Below are 24,227 nucleotides of genomic sequence, written 5' to 3' on the forward strand. Positions count from 1 at the left end.
GAATTATCTTCAAACTGTAAAACTATGAAGCATTACATTACCGAATGACAATACATAAATTTTTCCCTCAATGTTAAAATCTACTTCACTAACCTTAACTTTATGTAACAGACTTAAAAGGACAGCTCTCAACTCTTAATAAAACAACCCATTCCTGCAAGTACTAAAATTAGTAATCAACCTCAACTCACTATCAGAGACTTAAGTGTCAACTACTGGTTTCAAAAAAATTAGGTAACTTTAGTTCCAGTAACAACGCTAAACATTACTCACGGAGTGACAATACTATTTAGAATTGAAGGACTAGTAAACAGTGTATATCTAAAAATGTAGAGCCTTAATCACACCAATATCTATTTTTTTAACCTTGATCTATATACATTTTCTCAAGAAATAAGGTGAATAGAAAAGCTAGTAGATTTTTGAAATTTATTAACTGTGAAAAAATAAAATAAAATTTTCGTAACTCACATAGGTTGCCTGGAATGAGATTTTTTGAGGACCAATCTCTTGAGAAACCAAGATAATTATCCTTCACATGAATAGATTAACAAAAAGTTAATGTAAAATAAGACAGACAAGGAAGGAATAAATATACTTTCTAGTATTCGTCACCTTCAGCTTACACCTTTTCTGCATCAGCAGAATCAACACCAACTTCCTCATAATCCTTCTCCAAAGCTGCAAAGATCTTCACGGGCTTCGGTGAACTCTCCCTCTTCCATACCCTCTCCAACATACCAGTGGACAAAGGCACGCTTGGCATACATCAAGTCAAACTTATGATCCAATCTGGCCCAAGCCTCAGCAATGGCAGTGGTGTTAGACAACATGCACACAGCCCTTGACACCTTGGCCAAATCACCACCTGGCACAACAGTTGGAGGCTGGTAGTTGATACCAACCTTGAAACCAGTTGGACACCAGTCTACAAACTGGATTGAACGCTTTGTTTTGATTGTTGCAATGGCAGCATTGACATCCTTTGGTACACATCACCACGGTACAGCAGACAACAGGCCATATACTTGCCGTGGCGAGGATCACATTTCACCATCTGGTTAGCAGGCTCGAAACAGGCATTTTGTAATCTCTGATACAGACAGTGTTCATGGTAAGCCTTCTCAGCTGAAATAACTGGAGCGTAAGTTACGAGGGGGAAGTGGATTCTGGGATAAGGCACCAGGTTGGTCTGGAACTCTGTTAAGTCAACATTGAGGGCACCATCAAACCTAAGAGATGCAGTGATTGAGGATACAATTTGGCCAATGAGACGGTTCAAGTTGGTGTAGGTGGGTCTTTCAATGTCCAAATTCCTGCGCAGATATCGTAGATGGCTTCGTTGTCAACCATGGAAGGCACAATCAGAGTGCTCTAGGGTGGTGTGTGTAGTAAGAATAGAGTTGTATGGTCAACAACAGCAGTGGCAACTTTGTCGGGGCAGGGTAAATAGCGAATTCCAGTTTGCTCTTCTTACCATAATCAACAGACAACCTTTCCATCAAACAGTGAGGTAAAGCCAGACCCAGTGCCACCACCAAAGGAGTGGAAGATGAGGAAACCTTGAAGACCAGTGCAATTGTCAGCCAACTTTCTAATCCTGTCCAAGACCAAGTCAACAATTTCCTTTCCAATAGTGTAATGTCCTCTTGCATAGTTTGTTAGCAGCATCTTCCTTGCCAGTAATGAGTGTTCAGGGTGGGAATAACTGACGGTAAACCCCGGTTCTGATCATCTGCAAATGAAGGTCAAAATCAATAAGACTTGACAAGATTTAACTTATCTGAAAGAGTCCACATCTTTAATCTAAGAGACCTTAAAATTAGTCTACAGCTTTAGAATTACTTTCTGCCATTTATAAACCTATCCTTCACCTCATACATCACAGTAAAATATAATTCAGCATGATCCATACAAGGAAAGGCAATTCATCTACACAAACTTACCAATCACAGTGGGTTCCAGATCGACAAACACTGCTCTGGGTACATGCTTTCCTGAACCAGTTTCACTGAAGAAGGTATTGAAAGAGTCATCACCACCTTCCAATGGTTTTGTCTGAAGGCATCTGACCATCAGGCTGGATGCCATGCTCAAGGCAGTATAATTCCCAGCAGGCATTGCCCATTCTGGGTACCCCAGCCTGGCCAAAAACAATGGACGGAGATGCACTCACGCTGAAATGGAAAAAATTTGCTATAAAATACAAGAATCTATACCATACTAGATAAGACTAATCTAAATATGAGAGACCACATAGGCCATTTGCACTCCTCCATGGCTCTAAAACAATGAGCAAAATCTCTTCCTATGCATGCCCAGTAACACAAAAGGCACAGTACACGGAGGTAATTGGCTCAAGTCCAAAAGTTTGGATGTGTCTATAGGCAATTGTTACCCAGGCCACCAACCTATACTTCATTCAAGTCACCACTTATCTAGCCAAATTCCTGCTTCTCTTAGTGGTTTTTAGGTTCATAGGTAACTCATTACAAATTACTAATCAAGGTACAACTCAATGTACACAGGTACAACCTAGTTCCTGTACATTTAAACTAGCCTGATACCTCTAGAAAAGGGCTACATACAGAAAACAGCAAACTAGGTTAAGTTACAGAAGGTAGCTTAAAAGGCAACATTGCATTTCAAAAAGCACATGTATTTTTCCTAATATACAAACCAGGAGGCAAGGACTATTTTGAAATTTCTGAATGCTGCATCTAAACGACCAGGCTGCGACATAACTGTCACCTTCCCGAAAAAGTACTATTTGTTGCCACAGCATCAGTAAAGTGGTGGCCCTTCCAGGAAACAGACCTCTGCCCTCCTCTCTATGTGCTCTCTCCTCAATTACGAAATAAAGGCATAATTAAAGTTCTTTATCAGGAAGTGGCCGCTGTTGCTGCCTGGTCGTTTTCCCTACTTGATGGAACTTTGTTCCCTGAATCCAATTACAAAAACTTTCAAGTATTCGACACTCATGACCTGGCATCTTCCATATAAAAACTGGCTAATTGTCACAATGTGATAAATTTAATAAGTGACAAGCTAATTGATTTGAATAACAAAACTCCTCAGAAAACCTAACTATTTCCTATTTTTGCCTAGCAGATAGGCTAAACTAGGCTAAATGCTAAGGTTGGGCTGTAAACTTCCCTTAATCCAAGACTACCTTAACATTCAGGCTAGTAATTAATCCATTGACTTTAAGAGGCCAGTTTGACCTGGCATTAATAAAATATAAATACTACTTGCATCCTAACCAGAGGGTGAATTTACCAGTTTGACCTGGCAATTAATAATACAAATATATATACTACTTACATCCTAACCAGAGGGTGAATTTACCAGATTTCCTCACAGCTTATCTCAACTGTAGTGTAACAATTGGCTACATTCTACATTAAAGTACCTAAATATATTAAACTATAGGCTAATTCCCCTTTAAATTGACAATCTCATTTACAGAGGAAACACCAATACCTAAGGTTATAAATAGAATACAGCAAAATAGATAAATCTTTAGTAGATTGAAAAAATAAGTTAACGAAAAGCTTCGTTCCGTTTATTCAAAACGGGAAATTAGTCCCACCAATTAAAAGTTCAGATAGTAACCCAATAGCATCCATTATGAAGAACACTCCCCACTGCAAAGAATACAGGACTTCGTGTATACCACTTCATATCAGTGGTTAAAAGAACCAGTTAATTGCATTAAAAAAAATTATCCACGTACCCTAACCATCTCTGTACGACAGCAACTGTAACGTCAGACAAGTAAGCAGTTCTTAAAATGCTTTTAGTGGGCCTAGTTGCAATATTCACAGCTGAAAAAAAGGCTTTATTACTTAGGGGAACTCATTATCCATCACAGCTTACATAGCGATAAAATTTTAAACAAACTGGATATAGGTACGGCAGCCGTACCCTTAATTGCATAGATATTGGTACGGCTGTGAATTGCGCATGCACGAACCCTTGTTTACCGTCTAAGTCTCAACAGCTGAAAAAGGCAATAGACCGTCTATGAAGTCAACCTTCCATATATTGTATATCAGTAGGTCACGAATGACCGAATCGGCCCTGAAAAGAGCTCCGAAGAGGAGATTCAAAAGATTTGAGGCCTAGCTAGTAAATTAGTGCAACAGACATTAGTTCGACCAATATGGGAAACATGCTGTTAATGTGTAGACCTATTTGGAAGATTACTCAAGATTGATTAGGCAGTTTACCAGAGGATCGACTTTAGTAGTTTTCCTTAATACCTAGAATACAGCAGAGCACGATTTCTGTGTAAACCTTTGAATCACCTCTTCGGAGCTCTTTTCAGGCCCGATTCGATCGTTCGTGACCTAGATATAAAACTTCTGGAAGTTTTGACTCTTCGTAGACTTACATTACTTTTTGCAGCTGCTTAAAACCTGAAAAAATCTGTTTACCGGCGAAAACTGATGTATTATTACACGGTTCAGAGATAAGGATGATTTGAAGTACACATACATTAGGTAGTTTAGTTTCAATTTTCATGCAGTCAAAATCTAAGTATGTTAAGTAGTGATTTTTTATAATTTAGTCAAAATGTTTTAGTGCTTTGATGAGACAGCATGGTGCTTCACTTTGACATTAAGAACTGAATATGTTCAGCGAAAACAATTCAGTTCGACTATTAGGGTAAAAAAAAAACCGCATTGTACAGGGGTGGACCATGTACAATCAATGTGTACAACCCTAAGAAAAGTACATTATAACGCGTCCTGACACCGGAGTAGAGGTCTTTAGCTCCGTTTCTCACCAACAAGTCACGTCTGATGCCCATCTCCGATGTTAGGGCGCGTTATAATGTACTTTTAAGGGGTTGTTCACACATGGTCCACCCCTGTACCATGCGATTTTTTAGCCTACTACTACTGTCGCTTATCTTCTTCTAGTGCCTTACCTATAGCTCTTTGCGAACGTGTACAGCAACTGCTGCATGATTAGCAAACTGCCGTACCTACAGCAAGTCAATAACGCAATACGGGGGTAATCTAGGGTACTTATCCGCGGCGGCCTAGAACTATGGCAGCTGCGGTTTTTCTATGCAGTTTTTCTTACTAAACGAGAATTTTAAGTAATATTTATTCGGACGACTGTAACCCCCAGGGTCCAGTACTAAACACGGCGAAATACATTGGACGGCCCAATCCCTAGTGGATGTCGTATCCGCGATCACGTTCCGTGCGAACTGCACACTGTTATTTGCTTGCTTGTGTGGTGTTTATACGTTGCATGGAACCAGTGGTCCTTCATATCAGCAACGGGACTTCCGAACCACGTAGAGTGAAATTCTATCACCAGAAATACACCTCACTCCTCAATGGAATGGCAGAGAATCTAATCCGCGACCACCGAGGATGGAAGCAAACACCATACCAACCACGCCACTGAGGCGACTTATTTGTACGGCGGGTCTGAAATTGACGCATGCGCAATTCACTGCCGTACCAATGTCTATCGCAATCAAGGATACGGCTGCCTTAACAATATCCTGTGCCAAAATAAAACCGGAATTCTAGAAATTCCTAAACCCCCATGTTGGGTCTAGACAGGGATATTGGTTAGCCTTTTCATCGAAAATCTAAACCCAATGGTTAATATAAAATTTTGAAATTCAAACTACCGTCAAGGCCGGTAACTTGTCCATTTAACGTTAATTCGGTAGATAACCAATACCGGAGTTATTCAGTGGCAGATCTCATTTTCCATTTTACTTACAAAATAAGATCTGAATAGTGTCAACGGCAACATCCGTCAAAACTTAACAGTACTCCGGTTAAATAACTTAGACAGCGCTACTCAAAACCAGGGAACATTCAGATGCAGTTATATTAACTTCATGCAAATTCTGAATTTCATAATTCGAATACAAAGTTTTAATACCACACCCAATATCCAAGGTCGAAAATACGAAGATACTTAGACAAGAAGTAAAATAAGGTAAAAGTTCCCGGCAACCACTCATCTTAATACCGCGCCCTTTTGAACAAGGAGACCCCGACGACCCGGGCCACTACTTACCCCCGCCCTTCCACACCCAACCCCCTTCACCAATAACGGTCACCGCATTCATCACTATCATTCTACAACAAAATAATCCTTATAAAAAATCCTGTAAAGGATATTTTCGTAAAGATGGTAAAATTATCACCGCAACTCACCATTTTGTTGAATATTATAAGGTTAGTGTGGAGGAACGAGGAGCTGCAAGATCCCAAGAACCGTCATGGTGCTCTCGCGATCTCGAATGATTTCGAAGGTGCGCCACCACTGTATATATAACTTTCATGACGTCATCCCAGCGCACTCTTCCCATTGGTGTTTAGCCTCGAGTTCCTGCGCGTCCATTGGCTTATAAGTGTTACGGCAATGCCAAATATACGGATGGTCTCAATATCGCTTATTTCAATATCAATGCATTTTCTTGTTCTTAATATACAGAAAACTCAATGATATTATTATTATATGTCCCAAGAAAGCTTTCGGAACATAGGTTTTGGCTTTCTGAAGCAGCAACAACGTAAAACATTACCATAGTTGGAAACTATCGTATCGGAGAGATCGAAGTCGGTTATTCGCATAAAATGTAATCGTCTGTAAATGAGTGTTTCCTTGAGGTTTTACTTACTTTGCTTAAACCAAGCCTTAATAATTTTAATATTAACTTAAATTTAAAGTAATCTGTCCTATCAAAATAAGCGGATTTGCGGATTTATGTAGATGTGCATAATCAGCGGACGTAATAGCTGGCTTTTCAAATGTTACAAATACCGCATCGACCGTTTATGCAGTAGGATCATGGGGGCTTCATTTCTTTGGCGAGATTCTTTTCTTTCACATTTTGAACCATTCTTCCGTAAATTTCCTATGATTAAACGTAAAAGTGGACAATTCTCTCAATTTATTTGATGAAAGTCTTAATTCCCATTGCAAATAACATAAAAATCCCTTGTCTGTCCGTCTTCGACACTCTTCACAGGTAAACATTATGAAAATTAGGAAAGCGTATTTCCCTAGTGCTATGCTTCATGACCATGCTCCATTTACTATTTAAAGCAAGATTTAAATTATAAAATGTTCTAGCATACTATAATAAAGACTGATAATTCGGCCTACACAGAAGGGCGTGGATATAAATAAGGATAAATGGAAGTAATATTATAAAAAAAAGCAACAGACGTTCAGTATGATAAATTTATCATGATGAATCGAAGTTCACTGAACGGCTATCACACACACACACACACACACACACATACATACATACATATATATATATATATATATATATATATATATATATATATATATATATATATATATATATCAGACAGACAGACAGAGATAATTGGAAGTTATATTATAATAAACGTAACCGACTTTCAGAATTCTTAGCAGCCAGGTTATTCACATTTAGATTTTCGATACATTAAGATTTTGTTTTACAGCACGAAGAGACATTTGTAAATCATATATAAAAAATTCCTTGAAGACGTTATAATTTTCTATAGTTTCTGGGAATGTATTTCAAATTAAACTTTCGGTAAGTTTGATTTACCTTATCAATCTAATCTATAATAGTTCATCAAAATGATGAAAAAAAAAAAAAAAAAAAAAACTTTGAAATAATGAGATGAAATTAAAGGAAATGTCTGCGCAATGAAAGCTATGATGTAAATCGGCCAATAACCCAAGAAAACTGTAAATGACAGATGAAATGGGACCCGCTTCACTGACCGAAAGGTATTCAAAAAATACAGCCAGTCTTGCCTCTCTCTCTCTCTCTCTCTCTCTCTCTCTCTCAAATACATTCATTTCGCTATGCTAGTGTTCATTTCAGCGGTATTGCGTTAATACTCATATTGCGATGAAATAGTTTGTGAAACAACTTACTGAATGTATCGTCTAGAATGAATTACAATTATCTTGGATGTGATTAACCAACCTCTTACTTGACATTAGTTTTATATAAAACGCAAATTAAGAAAAAAAAAAATTTTACTTTATGATTATAATTGTGAACTAAAAAAAAAATCCAATAACTAATACGATGGAAGTTGCTTCATATGAAAATGTAAGTTTCATTTGGCAATTCATAAAATGCTATTTGAAAACGAACCAATTAGTACTAGATGTTATTAAACACAGCAAGGATTAAGCTTGTATCTGCAGCAGTTTAGTAGTGACCTTGTCATATCAGGTCACGATATAGTTGATAATATCGCGTGTTGGATTCCAACCCGATCCGAACTTGATTTGTTTTGTTACACTAAAATATTGCTTGTAAGCCTAGCATATATTCGTTTTGCCAGTAAAACCTTCGTTTTAGCTTTGCAAGCAAAACTTAAAAGCACTTTACAGCAACGAATATTTATCTGAATAGTTGCACTTTCGCTATCCAGACGTCCATGAATAATGACAGTGTTACTACGGGGAGAGGCAGTGAAGTTTTTATCTTCGCTCTCCGAATGAGTTCATACATGAGATCATCTTTCCCGCCATGACTCCCACTCCCCTCTCCCCCCTCCTCCCACTATCCAATGAAGCTGCTCTGCACCATGTTGGTTGAGAATGTACTTTGTTGGTTGTTTCAATTGGACGAATTTCTGTCCATTTTTGGTTTTAGTTGCTTGTGTTTTGTCATGGCAATTGTTCTGAATAAACTATTATGTATATGACTAACTGTTTCTCTTATTTAAGCCTAATGTTTGCGACGTAACTTTTAAAGAAATAACCAAACAAAAAAAGGTATATTTTCTACAAATTCCACATACCATTTTGATCTGACGGTATCGCAGCTGCTTTATATAAAGAGTTATTTAACATATTCCCAGAATATGAAGGATGTAATAATATATAGTCTCGAAATTATTTTTCGTACACAAATGGAATGTATGTCCTATGGACCTAGATAAACAATAGGCCTATATACATAAAAAAAAAAAGCTCATCACGTTGGATAAACATAAGGTGCATTAGTCTCACTTGATCTCCACTCCCATTATTGATACATTCTTCTTCTGCAGGATGTGACTCCAACTCCTACACGACATATTACGAGGGATGAAGTGGACAAGTGTGGAGTGATCTCATTCTTCTGCCAGCTGACGTAGAGCACTCGGGGAAAAAGGGAGGGGGGACGGGAGAAGAGAAGTTGGCTTTGCAGTAAGCCATAACTTTACGTGCATCTTGCAATTTAGTTTAGGCCAACATTGCTTTTCTGATTTCCAGGGAATACTTCGTCTTGGTTTGTTTTTGTATTCATATTAAATAAGAGAGCAGTGAAGTATTTACGTAGAAACCGTAATATCACTGAAAGGTAAGTTATTAGAAAAAAAATATATAAATTCTAACCTACTGACGGTCATAGGCCTACAGGGCGGCTTTACATAAATGAAAAGTGAAGATATTGGGAACCATTTACACATTCAAAAAATATCGTAGACGATTATTACTCGAGTGTCAATAAAATTTTATAATCTTATCAACAAATACGTTAAATCTGTGTGAGTTAGATCATTTAAATCAAATAATCTTATCGGTGCAAATTCATTTTTTGTAGTTTACAACCCACTGAACATTATGATTGAGGGAGATTCAAAAGTTAAAACTCAGCAAGATTTGCTTTCTAATCCATATTAGGTAGTTCATGACATCACCTGATTCTAATGTCTTTCACTCGTGGCTCCAACGTGTTTGAGTTACATTTTAAGATTCAATTCTCAGATACGTGATGAAGCAGGTGGTTCTGAGAGAGAGAGAGAGAGAGAGAGAGAGAGAGAGAGAGAGAGAGAGAGAATTAGCGGCATTAACAGAAAGAAAAAAACAAGAAACCAAGCATTTCTAGGACGCTCAGAGGCGCAATGAAATAGGGAAGCCAAGTAAGAACGGAGGAGTAAAGTAACTATTCTAGTTTTCTAGTTCACACACAACACACACACACACACAGAAATTCACATCCCCAGTTAGAGCAAACTACAAAAGGAATGAACCCACTTCAGATAGATATAACGCGTTCAGTTTTGCTCGCGTTACCAAGAAGCAATCAAAGACGTTTAAAACTACATCAGAATGGCTCCAAAAGAGACGCATAAATCCGTACCTTTTGTCTTGACGAGGTAAAGCGGTAAGCCGGCTGGCCGGCCGCACTTCGATACAACGGTTACACGGGTAAAACTGAGTTACGTGAATATTTAAGTAACCTGTAACGGTCACTTTCTCCGATTTTTTAGACCAGTGATTCGCAACTGACGAAAGAGGTGTGCGATAGATGGCATCGTTTATGATTCTAAATACGAGGGATGAACGGACATACTAGAATACAACAACGTCGAGGAAATGACTAAAAGTTTGTTTATGAGCTGCATAGATGATCAGAAAGGGCTTGTGCAGCTCGACGGGCGGCGCCGGTCAGGCGGAGAGAGAAATGCAGACGGGTTTGGAAGGAGGTCCCCCGACCACTTCCAACTGCTGGGGGAGGACGAACGACGGAGAACGAAAACTTTGTGATCGACTTAATAATAGCTTCTCGTCAAAGCAATTATTCCCTTAGCAAGAATCGATTACGATGGTGGAATAAGCCAGGAATACGCGCATCACTGCCACAACTCATTTCAACTTCACGTGACTGTAAACAGCCACCGGGATAATGACTTAATGAACGGGCCTCTCTTTATTGCGACTGTGTAATTTTATTGCTGTGATAGACCAACCTGCAGTAGCACTAATTTGCAGTGTGCTAGACTTGAATAATTTGATAAATAAGAATGCAAAAACCAACATCAAGATTTCTAGGCGTAACCTATCCCATCAATGAACAAATAAGGATACGGTCCGAGACGACGAAGATACTGGAAAAACATGATGAACGTGTCTGGCTGTACTGCGACCGTGTACTGAACTTTTATTGCCATGATAGACCAACCTTACCGACAGACAGTATCATTAATTTGGATAATTCGCTCAATAAACATACAAAAAACTAACCGTAGGAATTCAAGGGTAAACCTGTCCCATCAAATGAATAAACCAGGATGAAGGAAACTGGCCAAGAAGGACAGAGATAAACCACTGTCCCCGTGAGAACTTCCCGCGACGGGCTCCGCACTAAACAGCGAGCGGCGGCTACTACTCAGAGAAAGAAAGGACTCAGGTGAAGTGTTATTGATCGGCCACAACATCGTCGTAATCATCATCATGCAGTATTTATACTGCAGGAAGAGAGGAGACCGACCGGCTGTTGAAATTCGCATGACTTCCACATTTCCTATTCTATTGGTAGGAAGTTTTAAGACACACACCCACATATATATAAACATATATATATATATATATATATATATATATATATATATATATATATATATATATAGAGAAGAGAGAGAGAGAGAGAGAGAGAGAGAGAGAGAGAGAGAGAGAGAGAGAGAGAGAGAGAGAGTCTAAGATAATACGCGATGAAGCAGGAAGCAGCCTATTCAAAGCGAAACGATGGAGAACAATGATTTTCATCTTTTGAGCGACTTCCTAACCTTTTCTCTCTTTTTTGTTTTTCATTCCCTATTCCTTCACTTTGATTTAGAGAGAGAGAGGGAGTATCAGTATAGGTCTAGAGGCGATTTCATCTCGGTGAACGGCAGAAGAAACCAAACCACCTGACGAGTTAATTAAACGGCCAAAGAAGGATACATTTCGAATGTAGACGTGACTGCGGCAATTCCCTTGGAGAGAGAGAGAGGAGTTTTGTGACCCCCAAAGCCGAGAGTGCGTGTGAACCAGCCGGGTTGCGGCGGCAGTGATTGACCCCGAACGTGGCACGGAGGTCGTTAGGTCAACCTCCTCCCACAATCCAATTCGCGTCATTATGTTATTATATCATAATTGTCCTCCGGTTTAAAACTCCCACAACGGTAGTATATAATAAGAATGGAAGAGGAATCCCGCAGGATGGAACTCTAGTGCTGTCTTTTATATTTTTATTTGCAGTGACCTTTAAATGATCTTTTTATAAAACAATTTTTCTAGTTTGGATACGGAGGAGGAAAACTTTGATATTCATGTCTATGTTCAATGTTTCCTGTATTTCTTTCATGTATTCATTGGATTACATACAGATGGATTCATATAAGAAAAAATTGTGATATGTATGAAGACTTTCACGAATCTGTATAGCACCCTAAGACTAATAGAACTCTAGTAGATTCACATCAACCGTGCATTGGATGTCTAGGCCCGTCCCTTACGACGCTCTAGATAGGCTGTTGATAAGCCAATCACAGGGCTGGAAACTCAGTCTCTCTAGAGAGTTCACATATGGCAGGATGTATGTTCCAACTCTGAGGGATATGATGTCTTTCAAAAGTATCCCTCAGGAGAGGTGGAACATACATCCTGCCTATGTGGACTCTCGAGAGAGACTGAGAGTTTCCGCTTATCAACAGCCAATTAGGAGCGTCGTAAGGGACTGGCCTATACATCACATGCACGGTTGATGTGAATCTACTATAGTACTATTAGTCTATAAGTTCTATTTCCATCAGTTCTGGTAGATTTAAGTCAAAACATTTTAATAGATGATGGTTTTATTAAGAAATGATAACTTCAGTTCTCCCTCATCCACGACCCTCAAATGCCCATTTTTTTTTTTTTTTTTTTTTTTTTTTTTTGTTTTTTTTTTTTTTTTTTTTTTTTTTTTCCCTCGTGTTTTGGCTGCACCTGAGCCACAAGGGTTTCGATCCTGGTATCAAGTAGCCTCAAGGAACGCGGAACAGCTGCTTACTCTGTTTCTCAATTTTTAGGCTTACATTCACTTTCAGAAAACCACTGAAGTTTGTTTCAAGTTCCTTGAGCATTTTAAGTCAATCAAGGCTTGGTACCAGCAACAACGGGTTCCCTAAGTCCCCTGAACGTGCCCAGGTATGATTGGAACGAGGGAAAAGCTACGGTAACCTGAGAGGTGTGAGTTCCAGAGTTCTACGGTAGGCCGAAAGTCAGTCACGTGACAAGACAATCTAAGGATTTGTGGCCTTCACAGAGTAATGCGTGGGGACAGGGGACCTGACGGGTGAAAACAGTAACCCAGATAAGTAAAAAATCGAACAAATCCCGAGAGAGAGGGATGCTAGCCTAAACAAGTGGCAAGTATGTGACCAGTAGCTGTAAAGTGAAGGGGAAAAATATGAAGCATTTAATACTTGTGTGAAGGTGTAGGACCCTCCAGTATATACCATTCGTAGGGTACCGGGAAAGGAGCAAAATTAAAGTGCACCTATAGCAAAAACTGCAGTTGGTAGATTTGAATCTATAAGTATAAGAGCATTCTGCCTCCAGCACCCGCAGGGGCAAGACGTGTTCTCATGACTCCCTAGTATCCGAGGAAAGTAGCCCGTGAAGTTTTTCAAAATCTCTCCTCGATTCTAGGTCATGGGCAACGTTCTGGCCTCTTTTTTCAGTGCTGGCATAGCTAGGTTTATGCCACCCTTCTTTCTGGCAACTTCAAGAAGTAAATATCATGATTCGAGATGAAGATTAAGTCATCTACAAGAAACGCAGCATCAATTAACAGAAGAAATACTACAAGCCTCACTACTAAGCTTCTCGGATTTCTCCAGTTCTCCCACTTTACAAAATCCACAGGGATCAACTTCAGCATCAAAAACACTACACCAGTAGCCAAGAATAACCCAGAAAACGGAAAAATGAAAGAAAAGAAACACAATTATTAGACCACTGTAACTCAAATGGACTCTCTGCGAAGAATTAAAAATAATTCAACACAACGTGAAATATTGGAAAACAAAGAAATTTGAATTTATACAATATATATATAGAGAAGAAGACCCCGACATAATATTAATCAATGAGCATGGTATGAAACGAAATGAAACTATGAAAATGTTTGGATATTACATATACGCAAAACTTTGCTGATGAACCCTTTGCAGTAATAACAATAGCAATCAAGATATTAGACATAAGATAATAGACGATTTCCAAGACGACTTTTTAGCAGTCCAAATTCAAACTAACAAAGGACCAATAGTGATCGCTACAGCTTACAAGCCACCAAGAAGACATTATTTCCCGCTACCAGATGTAATGAAGTTAATGAACAGGAGGGAACCTACCTATCTCATTGCAGATTTAAATGCAGACACCAACTATTTGGAGATAGGCAATCCAATTGCACCGGTAAAGAAATTGTCAGATTAATAAATGAAAAGTATATCATACACTTAGGACCTGATTTTGATACTTTCGTAGCAAATAACAGAAAAGGAAAGCCAGATATAAAATTAGGAAATAAAATTCACCTCAATATTGCCATTACAAGAGGGCCAGCAACCTCTCCGATCATATACATGGTAATTACATTGTCAACAAATCCCATAATGACTCCATCCTTAGAAATACCAAATATAAAAAGAGCAAGCTGGGAATGCTTCAAAAATGAAATAGAAGGAAAAATTAGAAAGACAACCAAAAAAAATTCAAATGAATAGAAATAACAAAAGAATAGTTGACGAAGAACTTGAAGAATGGTATAAAAATAGAGAGGAAGCTATAAAAAATCATATACCCATAACTAAATTCACAACACTTCCACACCCTATTAGTAGTGATAAGTAAACATTGATACAATGGCACTACAACAACATCCAAAACACAGTACTTATAGCAGGTTGGAACAACACATTAATGAGAACATATGTATCATTACAAGACAGTTAATACAAGAAAAACTCAAGATTGTAATCATGAAAATTGGGAAGACTTAATAAAAAAAATACACACATACAGTACAATGACCCAAAACATTTCTGGAACTCCGTTTGAAGCAAGACTAATGGGTAAGCAAAACGAATACATCGCCATACATAAAGCATAGGAATGAGAAAATATATGATAACCAAGAGAAAGAAGTACTGCACAAGGCCTACTGGCAGGAAATATTCCAGATAACGCAGAAGGATAACCAAAATTTCGACAACCAACATGAGACAATAGTCGATGAATTCATTGAACAACATAGACACAGAACGAATCCGCATCATGCAGCCGACATTAACAGACTCAATGAAGACTGCCCTCTAACCAGGAAAATAGAGTTATGGGAAATCGAAATAATAATTAAGACATTTTAAAACACAGGCACCAGGAAGAAGTGGAATTAACCAAGGTCATAACATTCAAAATTCACCAGATAGTTCACTTGAAAAATTAAGAGAAATATACAATTGGGCTCTCTCAATGGGATATTTTCCAATTATATTCAAGAATGCAATAATGATTTTTATTCCCAAACCAGGAAAAGATACGTGCCAGGTAGAGAATTTTAGACCAATATCATTACTAGAAATACCTGGCAAAATATTTGAAAAATAATTAACAACAGACTAGTGTTGTTCCTAGAAGGTAATCAGCTTCACAATAAAAATCAATATGGATTTAGAAAAGGAAGAGGACCCACCCAGATTGCAATAGCAACAATCTATGAGCATTGCACTGTCCACAAAGAGATACCTATGCAACCTAGTATGTAGAGATATAGCCAAGGCCTTTGACAAAGTATGGACACAAGGTCTTCAGTACAAAATATTACAACTCAACCTTCCAGGCATTTTTGAGAAAATACTATGCAACTTTATCAAAGATCGAACAGCAGCAATCAAGTCACAAAATTACATAGGGAATCCATTCCCGTTACTAAGTGGAGTCCCTCAAGGATCTGTACTCAGTCCAACATTATTCATATTTTATACATCAGATGTGACTCCACCACCAGAGTACTGTACTGATGTCTGCTTTGCAGATGATATATAACTCAAATAGATATACACCCAGAAAAACGTACAAGGAGAAGGGACCCAAATTTGAAAAAGACAAGTAGCACAAAAAACAATGAACCAAATTGAAAGAATAAATCAATTCGAAAAGAAGTGGAAGATAAAGACAAAATAAATAATCCAAATTTCCAACTAGTATCGGTATCTGCATACAAACCTGCACAAATAACGTTAGACACCAACTGAATTTTACTAAAATTACAAGATTACTAGGAATGCAATTCGGACAAAGAGGAATATCAAGACATGTGAGAGAAAGGCTAAGGATAGCAAGAACACAAAATACAAAGCTGAAAAGGTTTAGGAATATGAACACAACTATCAAAATCCATTTCTACAAAAGCCTAATCAGACCAATAATGGAATATCCACCAATACCCACGTGCTTAGCATCGACTTCCAATATAAGTGCATTACAAAAATTCCAAAATAAGATACTAAGGTCTGCAGTGAGAAACAATCAAGAAGATGACGATTTGAATATAGAACAAATACATAAAAAATACTGAGTAGAACCAATTAATCAGAGATTATACAGACTGGCAACCAATATATGGAGGTAACTAGTTCAATACAATAGCGAATTAGCAGAAGACTCAGAAGCAGAAGAGAGAAACCTTGACCCAAACAACACAGACCACAGATGGTGGAGAAGAGTATCTTCATATATTCATCGCGATGAACCTCGACCATTATACTATTAAGAAATGTCTTGTGAAAAAGTAATATGTACAATTTACTATGTAAGGTATAATGCAAAAGCATTATGATAATTAAAATTAAGTCTAGAGTTAAAAAATTGGAACTTTATTATATTAGCTTATATTGTAATAAAATTCAAAATATGTAATCTGTACAATTCACCATGTCAATGTAATGTATAATCATTATTGGTATTATGTTAATATTTAGTTAGAAAATTGTACCCTTACCCAAATAAAATTGTTGATAAACCACACTTTACATTACTCTTACTAATACTTAACTTTCCAAACTATTCCCTACCAAGGTTAGCTAGCACTGTCCTCACTCTTCTTTCACCCATCTTACCTATCAGCTAAAAAAAAAAATCTATGAGTAACTAACAGATCCGTTTTCCCTTCAAACAAAAGACGTTCAGAGTCCAAATGCCTTGCTAACAAAGAATTTGTACCTATTCCATTATACAATTAAGTATGCTCAGTATTTTATTGTTATTGATGTTTTTCCTGTCAGCTAGTACTAAGTGCACATCTTGATACTCCATTATTTACGCTAAGAACTTCCTGTAATAAAAAATACTATATGCAAAGGCTTCTTAAGTGTTCTTGTTAATTTGCACTCCAACATAAAAAAAAATGCGCCCGTAGCGCTTCAGTTGCTTCCCAGATGCGGTAGAGTGAGGGCGCGTCCCGTGCCTCCGGAAATCGCTGCTGCCAGATGCACGATCCACGGCTAACTTTAACCCTTCTTACAGGAATTAAAAAGGCAGCAAATGATGTTACTTTTAGACTATGTAATTTTAGACAAATTACATATGAATGATATGTAATTTGCTAGTCTAGATTATTACGTAAATAAAGACATGATTCTCTGTAAAGCAAAACAAACTTTAGTAGTCTTGTTACTTATTTGAGAATGGAAAAATACTATTTATTATGTTATACATGTTTTATTATAAAGCAAATCAGACGGTAGAGATTATAAAGTACGTTAAACATTGTCTCATAATGATGGCAGACTCTCCTTACAATAATTACACGTTTTATGGCGTACGAACAATTCGTAAATTTTGTAAATATCAAATCGTCCCACGAAAACACACATATAGCAAAGTTTCTGAATAAATATCCTATCATTCTTAATATATCATGTTTTGCTATATGGCAATTATTCACTAGTTAAAAAGATAAGAAAATGGTTGTCGATGTAACTAGAACGAAGTGACAGCCATCTTGATGGCCAGCTTATCAACTACTGCATCGATCGAGTCGACATTTATTTCAAACGCTTCTTTATAAGTCTCGATAAAAAAAATTATTCAAGACACTTGCAAGCGTTTTGTCCTTTGTTATGATCACAAAATACAGAAGTAATTAAAACTACAGATCATACAAAAAAAACATTAGATTGTAAAACATAGGCTCAACGGTATTCAGTGCAAACAAGATGAATACGCAGACTTCGACAGGAATGTATGATCAGAATAGGGTAGAAATACTCTAACTACGAAAAGTCTTGCAGTTAGGGAAAACCCAGCACATATTGCGTGCAGTTGCCCACGCAAACGACGGACGTTGCCAGTCTGAAGTTTATAAGTCTGTTTTTTATGGTGTCATTACCGTCTTGCGTAACCCATGGCAGAATAAATAGCGTATCAGCTATGAAATAAATATGTATTGGGTCATGCGACTTTATCAAAACAAACTTTATGTCCCTAACTTTATCGGTTCATTATTGACAAAAATTGATTTCATTGCAGGCACAATGTCAATATCATTGTAAAGAAGACAGACTATTGCGAACAACAAGGGTGCATAATGTCACTTGTATGCATATCGGTCAGAAAATTAATTCGCATTTTAATTTGTTCAGTAACTTTACCTGCCAAGTTTATTGTACTGACAGCTTCACTTACGAAAAAAGCAAATAATGAATATTTAAATACATAAATAAAACGATTTTCATTTCGTATTTGAGGCTACAAACTTTTAATACCATCGTAGAAAAAGGAAAAAAAAAAAATTTAAGATTTGAACGGACCAGTAATATGGTCGGTGCAGTGACCGTTTTCTTGTTCTCAATAAGACCACCCGTATCAAGAGAGAGAGAGAGAGAATAAGCTAGCGGAAGAGTATCGAAGCATGATAGTGATGTGAAGTGATGGGGTTGTTGAAGGGGTAAGAAAGAGGAGCTGTGGGTTGGTGGGGGGAGGTTACGGTAGGTTATGACTCATCACTTGGCCCACCCCCCACGGGCCTCAATGATGACAGTTTACACCTATTAAACGCTTTCAGAATCGGTTTAATTAACCGAATTAAACGCCAAGCCAGGGGATGTCATGCGTTCAATTGTGAGACTGAAGGCGAGGTGTATAACTGCACTTCGCTACAGTGGAGTTGGTCTAGCGTTTTGCTGGCAGTGGAGAAAGCTATCTTTTAATTTATTATTTCATTTGTTCTTTTCTAATAATTATCTCTTCTTTCTGTATTCCTGTTACCTTCTGTTGCTTCGTTCAAATGAACACCGTTTTATATTTTGAAGGCTTGAATTTCAAGTCGTTGGCCCCGTTGTGTGCTTGTTCCATAAGAATAACGTTCATCTTCTGAATAATAATAATAATGTGATTTGAATCTAGTCATAAAGTGTTGTAGTATTGTATTATAATCGTTTTTAATATATGTATATATGATGGCGACATAAATCATGTTTACACTTGCTTTTGCAACCATAAAGATACAATTTAGCTTCTTTTTTTTAACGGTTTTGAACATTACAAAATGGTATTTTGGAAAACCACGAAGCCATTATGTACCAGAAACTTTACCCCAAGACCAAACGATTATCGACGTCCATTTAAAACATCTAATATTACGTAGTTACGATACATAATACGAGTTACATTGAGTTTATACTTTCGTGCACATAAAACTTCTTACGGCCAGACATCGTAAGTATAGCTAAACCCACGCAATAAAGGAAGGAAGAAGAAAGTCAGCAGAAGTTTTTATCTGAGCTTCGAGAGAGTTCATCGACGCTTGGAGGTGGACATGATGTGAATCTGGAAGAAGAAGAAAAGAAGAAGAAGAAGAAGAAGAAGAAGAAGAAGAAGAAAGAAAGAGTTGGCGGGATTTAGACAGCACGTTTAATCGGTCTGACGAGAGCAGCGGGAAGCTGTTCGCTTAGCTTATTTGAATTTTAATAGTAATTATGATTAAAAAACACTTATTAGTAAGATAATAATAACTTAGTATTAAGATAATGATGTTTCATTTGTTATGAATGTGCACCACATCGTCGGTTCGCTGATGGTTGATTCTCAAAAGCTGCACGTAGGTACTACCTCGGTCTAGGTTTGATAACTTGCCGTGGTTTTTAAGTTAGTGTACCGTACATTCCTTGCAGGGTAACGATATCCTTTGGGCAATTTGTGCTTATAAAACAGCACCTTGTGCACATTCTAAGTACTTTGTAACATAAGGCAAACCACAAAACAGATTACCTCTAGTACCAAATCAATGTTTAGGGTTACCTTAGGCTGTTTATCTTAAGCCTTTAATGCGTTTAGCACACTCGTTTATTACATTATAAAAAGAAAATATCCCTGGTCATATAAGACCTTTTTTCTTGCCCTTTTTTTCAGTGCCGGTTTCACCTTGAGCTAATGGCAAAAACGTTGATCACATTTCAAGACCAGAAAGAAATGGACTTTTTCAGTGGGAATTTCCATTTTTAAGGGGGATTTTTTTTTCTGTGGTGTATTCCTTTTTCAGTGGAATCTATATGTTTCAGTGACATTTCCTTTTTCAGTGGAATCTGTGTTCTCAAATGGCACCTCTTCTTTTCAGTGGGACCTTCCTTTTTTAGAGGGATCTCCTTTCTCAGTGGAATCCATCTTTTCTGTGGAATCTCTCTTTTCCAGTGGCATTTTACTTTTGCAGAGGAATCCCCCATTTTTTTCAGTAGCATCCTTTTCCTTTTGCATTGGATTGGAACCTCCTACGTCAGTGGCATCATCCGTTTATCAGTGGCATCTCCCTTTTTCAGTGGAATCTACTTAGGCCTACAGCACCGTGTCAAATTTCGCGAAATCCAAAATACACAAACAATTACACACTTCATAACGCATTCATCATACATACACACCTAAAAACCAAGAAAATATACGTATCTGTATCTATAACAAGTAACACGGATATACCTATGAATATATAGATAAAGTCTTTGTAACAGAAGATGAATGAAGTCGACATCTGGTAACGGCGGTTAACCTCAAGACACGGCGTTCAGGGTAATGGTCCACCGCCTGTTTTTTTTTTTTTTTTTTTTTTTTTCTGGACTTGGTAATGATAACTGCCGTTGTGAATGCATGGTTGAAATAAGTTGTTGTTTGTAATAATAATAATAATAATAATAATAATAATAATAATAATAATAATAATAATAATAATAATAATAACAATAATAATAATAATAATAATAACAACAACATATTTTGGTAGTAGACCCTCTTTTAGGGAAATGCTATCAAAAGAATGGCAGAATTAAGCGACTTGATTTTATATATTGTTTATTATATTTTTCCTTATAATTAGCTTCTCAGGGTCAGCGATATTTCTGAGTACTGGCCAATATTCATTTTGGGATTTTCAAAATATTATAAATGCTGAAGGTAATCTGATATCCTGTTCTAATAAAAGATTACCTTCAGCATTTATAATTTTTTGAAAATTCCCATTATGAATATTGGCCAGTTTACTCAGAAACATCGCTGAGTCTGAGAAGAGAATAGTAATAATATAAGTTTTGTCAGCTGGAAAGTAACACACAGTCACAGAAAAATAATAATAATACACATTTCATGTCAGCTGAAGGCAGTTTACAATTACAGTATGCTGATTACAAAATAATCATTACATATAAATGTGTATGAAATAAGTTACATCATGATAATAACAATAATTACTGATGAAGTTCAACATAATATCCCTGAAACTACAACCACGAATTTTAATACTGAACTGAAGGGGGAGGATAAAATAAATAGATTTATTCAACAGGTCGAAATGTTACACAACAGACAACAGGTATGACACGCGTATCGGAACTCAAAGGAGAGGCTGAGTACGAAGGGGGAATTTAAAGAAAGAAAAAGAAAAAAAGTCAAATCAACAGGCACAGCTGATCTATCGATTAACGAAGGTGGTTGCGGGGTGGGTGGGGAGTACTCTGGCTAATTCTCATTGCACGCAACGCAAGTGGTGTTTCACGACAAGCAGACTAGAATTCTCCACCAACATTAGTACTAACTGCGCTGATATGGTCTGATTTTTGCTAAAAATGCTATTTTTTATAAATGATTATATAAACTTATTAGAAAAGAAAGTATTTAGATCATTGTTTTAAGTTTAAACGTGAGTCTAATGATCAGCACGATAACTGAGATGGCTTTTACATTTTCAGAGGGATCTTTCTTTTTCAGTAGTCTCCCTTTTTCAGTGGGCGTCTTCCCTTTTCAGTAGAATCTCCTTAGGCAAAACTTCGTGAAATTCAAAATACATCAACAATGTCCACACGATAAAACGTATACGAAAGACATTAGTGGGTGGGTGAACTCTACGCATAGCTGGAAATTCAACCTATACTCTGTTTTTTTTTCATCTGTCCATCCGCCAGTGGTGTTTTTGTATGGTAACACTGCGTTTCGGGTTTGAAATAGTTACGCTGTGTAAGTTTTAGGTAAATAAAGGATATCTGGTTGTACATTTGCAACTGAAAAGTGTTTAATAATTTACTGTATGCGAATGACACCGTTAATATTCGAAATAGGATATTGTTATTATTGTCGAATGTAAGCTGCCTTTCCGGGTGGCGAATGGAACAGCCAGACGCAAATTCCATCAAACAGATGCTAAACCAAGTTACGTCATATCGTATCTGGCTGAAACGCACTTTATAAAAATTAACAGTACATACTGATATACTTACGTATAATGAGGTAATACGTTGACATCTTGCCGTAGCGAACAGCGAGAGAAGCAATTTTCCCGCCACTGCGTCTGCTGTTCCATTCGCCACCCGAAAAGGGAGCTTACATTCAACAATAATAACAATAACCTATTTCGAATATTAATGGTGTAATTCGCATACAGTAAACAGTAAATTATTAAAACACTTTTCAGTTGCAAATGTACACCCAGATATCCTTTTATATACCTAAAACTTACACGTAGCGTGACTATTTAAAGCCCGGGACGCGGGACGTGTTACCATACAAAAACCCCACAGTCCGGATGGACAGATGAAAAAAAACAGAGTATAGGCTTATAACTCAAGGAAAAACAAATGCTCGGCATTTCAGTAGCCATTTCCCACCAAATGTACTCGAAGAAATGGTACTCAACGCTTCAGTAGTGCTATGTGTACTCAGGATTGTTGCTGAAGCTAAAAGAAAGCTAGTTCTGTCTAGTTATTCAAATGTCAAATCTTGCTATACTTGGAATCCCAAGAGACGGTTCACTAGGTTGGTTTTAGTTACTCTTGGGTTAAAAGCAAAGATAAATAGTCAGTTCATGACTATGGCCAGTATATTTACAAGTAAACGGTTTAACCTTGTTTATTTCTTGTGGGCCTTAAATTAGGTTACTTTGCAAAATTAACTTTGTTCAGAGAGTTTCATAGACTACTTGTTTCTGTCTCAAGCATAGTAGATTAAAGAGATCGGATTCGTCTTAAACAAATGAATAAACGTCAGTGAAACTTGCAACAAGCCTTAGTGTTCTATTACGAGTGGTACCATAATGGAAATATTATGATTATTATTTTTTTTTTTACAGCTTTAATGGTGACTGTCAATTTATCGGGATGTGGAATTTTGACAATTTTAAAGATTTAATTTGTACTGTCATCCATAGTTCAGATAATCACGTTGTTTGCTTCAATTTTCGTCAGTGATTGATAGATTTATCTTTAATTCTTTTGCCCCAAGGTCGGTCTTTCAGTCCTACTCGGTTATTATCTTCGTCTGAAAATACACAATCACTTTAGTTTTCTTCATCTCCATTTACAAGAACATGCTACTTGTTCCTCATTCATGCCAACACACAAAACGAAGGCTACTTACCCCGTGACTGTTCATGTCTGTAGAGTAACCCAAAAGACGTCGGTATCCTGAAACTCCACAATTGCTTGCAATCACGCCCCTTTAAAGGCAAAACACGGAACACCTGTGTGACTGTTACACTGCTTATACTACTCCAGTCTAAACCGCATACTAAAAGAAGTTCGGATTCCAATTCCAAAGTTTTATATATGTGGCGAGAGAATCCTTTTTTGGGAACGGAGAGCAGAGGGCGTTAATGGAAGTAGGTGTAGGATGATGTGTAGTTGGTGTACCGGCCGCCCTTTTCTCGGTCCGCTCCAACGTTCGGTCTAGGTAGCCACTTCGCCCACTTCAGAAAACACCTTTTTGTCTTATTTATTTATTTTTTTTCGGGGAGGTCCTCGGTCATTGATTGCTTATCCTAAAAAGGGGGGAGGGGCTGTGGGTTTAGGGTTTGGGGAGTGGGTGGGGACAAGTTACGAAATTTCTTAAAGCACTTGGTGATACTACGACTAATAAGATTTAAATGCTCCTCTAGAACTCAGTCG

The 24,227-nt window shown here is 37.4% G+C and overlaps 1 pseudogene; it reads right to left on the reverse strand.

Annotated features, from left to right (window-relative positions):
- Positions 1 to 415: 415 nt before the first annotated feature.
- LOC135217329 (tubulin alpha-3 chain-like) lies at positions 416 to 23,810 on the reverse strand (annotated as a pseudogene).
- Positions 23,811 to 24,227: the final 417 nt, after the last annotated feature.

Source organism: Macrobrachium nipponense, chromosome 7, assembly GCF_015104395.2.
Source record: "Macrobrachium nipponense isolate FS-2020 chromosome 7, ASM1510439v2, whole genome shotgun sequence".
Classification (NCBI taxonomy): domain Eukaryota; kingdom Metazoa; phylum Arthropoda; class Malacostraca; order Decapoda; family Palaemonidae; genus Macrobrachium; species Macrobrachium nipponense.